The sequence below is a fragment of the Humulus lupulus genome, chromosome 7, assembly GCF_963169125.1.
Source record: "Humulus lupulus chromosome 7, drHumLupu1.1, whole genome shotgun sequence".
NCBI classification, from domain to species: Eukaryota; Viridiplantae; Streptophyta; class Magnoliopsida; order Rosales; family Cannabaceae; genus Humulus; species Humulus lupulus.
The window spans coordinates 167,555,743-167,557,682 of record NC_084799.1 but is presented as its reverse complement, the minus strand read 5'-3'; the positions used below and the strand labels follow the sequence as shown (position 1 = coordinate 167,557,682).

The following is a 1,940-nucleotide window of genomic DNA, read 5'->3' as shown; positions in this document are numbered from 1 at the left end:
TGTCAAGGCTGCTACTTGAGCTGTAAGCATGGATATAACGTCCAATTCCATCATTCTAGCAACCTTCTTTGGTTGTCCCCTTTCAGTTGGCCACTGATAATTATTCATCGCCATCTCTTCTAATAGCCCATACGCCTCATTAGCCCTCTTACTCATAAAAGCACCTCTCGCCGCAGCATCCATAATTGTTCTAGTTGTTCCATTCAACCCATTGTAAAAATTATGCACCAACATCCAATTTTCTATACCATGGTGTGGACACTTTCTTAACAACTCCTTAAATCGCTCCCAAGAATCATACAGTGACTTCCCTTCCATCTGATAAAAATTATTGTTCTCTCCCCTTAGTTTTGTAGCCTTCGCTGGAGGAAAGAACTTAGCAAGGAACTTCTGAGCTAACTCCTCCCATGTAGTGATAGAATTCGCCTGCAAGGATATCAACCAACTCTTCACTCTATCCCTTAGTGAAAATGGGAATAGCCTCAATCTTATAGGATCATCGATCACCCCATTCATCTTGAACGTAGCACATAACTCCAGAAAATTAGCTGTGTAAATTGGGATCCTCCGTTGGCATACCTCCAAACTGAATAGTTGATTGGACCATTTGAAGAATTGTTGGCTTAATCTCAAAATTATTTGCAGCAATGGTTGGAGGTCTGATGCATGAATGCACTCTTGTAGCAGTAGGAAGTACATAGTCTCTCAATGTTCTTGGTCCTTGCTCCCTTGGAACCTCTGCAACATTATTAGCACCGTTTCCCAAATTGTCAGCCATGGTAAACTCCAATCTTTTCTTCGCCTTTCGCTTTTGTCTGCACGTATTTTCAATTTCCAGATCTATTGGTATAATCTCCTTTTGTCTATTTCTTCCCATATACCAAAAATTTCTGAAACACAATAGAACCTTAATCCAAATAAATGTTAAACAGAAATAAAATAAAACAACCAAAGTAGAACAAAAAACAATTAACTATGATATTGGAAATTAAGTCCCCGACAACGACGCCAAAAACTTGATCTGTGGAAATTAATTAGCACGCAAGTATACGTGGTCGATTCAAGTAATATATAATAAGTAGTGCATTGTTCCCACGAAGACTATTTTCCAAATACCACTAATTGTTCTTTAACTTCTATTTGGTGAATTTAAACTTAAATGAATAATTAAAATTAAAATGAATACTCTAAATTATGAACATAATTTAAATAACTGTAAGCAAAACATTGAATCAACTAATTAAAAATCAATACTAAAAAAAACCTAGGAATTAATTTCATCAACTTTTCATTCTATTAATTTTACTAATCAATTCTAAATCTCTTCTTCCTATTCTAATAGCAGGTTAATATTAATTGATTCCTATTCTTTTTCAAGATATAAGATCTCAGTCCATATGCAAGTTTTCTACATTTCTGTGATAAACTTGAACATATAAAAGACATTAAACAAAGAAACCTAATTACTACAGAAGTCATACAAGTACTTTCGTCCAATATGCAACCTATGTCTATATAATGATAGCATATTCAATTCTCATCTTTCGAATTTTGAATCAAAACCAATAAATCAAGTAAATAGTGATCAAGTACTTACCAGCATTAAAAAAACATCATATAAATTAGAATAGAGAAGAAGTATCAATAGAATATCATAATAAAATTAAACAGAAATCCCAGTGACTACATTAATCCCTAGATAAAAGAAATCATTTCATAGATAACATGATGAAAATAAAATTCAAATAATTATTCATAGAAAATAACCTAAAGAATTCAGATGAAAAAGAAATCTAATTACAGCAGCCTTTTCTAAATCTAGGGTTTTTCAAACTAAAACTGCTTATCAAAATTGTAGAATAATGTTCCTTAAATAGCTTTTCAATGCTCCCAAGTGAAAAGACCGTTTTGCCCTTCAAAAAGTGGCTAAAAATCTGAAA

The 1,940-nt window shown here is 33.0% G+C and overlaps 1 non-coding gene across 1 annotated transcript; it reads left to right on the top strand.

Moving 5' to 3' along the window:
• Positions 1–244: 244 nt before the first annotated feature.
• Positions 245–351, top strand: LOC133793313 (small nucleolar RNA R71). Its single transcript, XR_009874762.1, has one exon. It is a non-coding gene; the product is annotated as a small nucleolar RNA R71 (small nucleolar RNA).
• Positions 352–1,940: the final 1,589 nt, after the last annotated feature.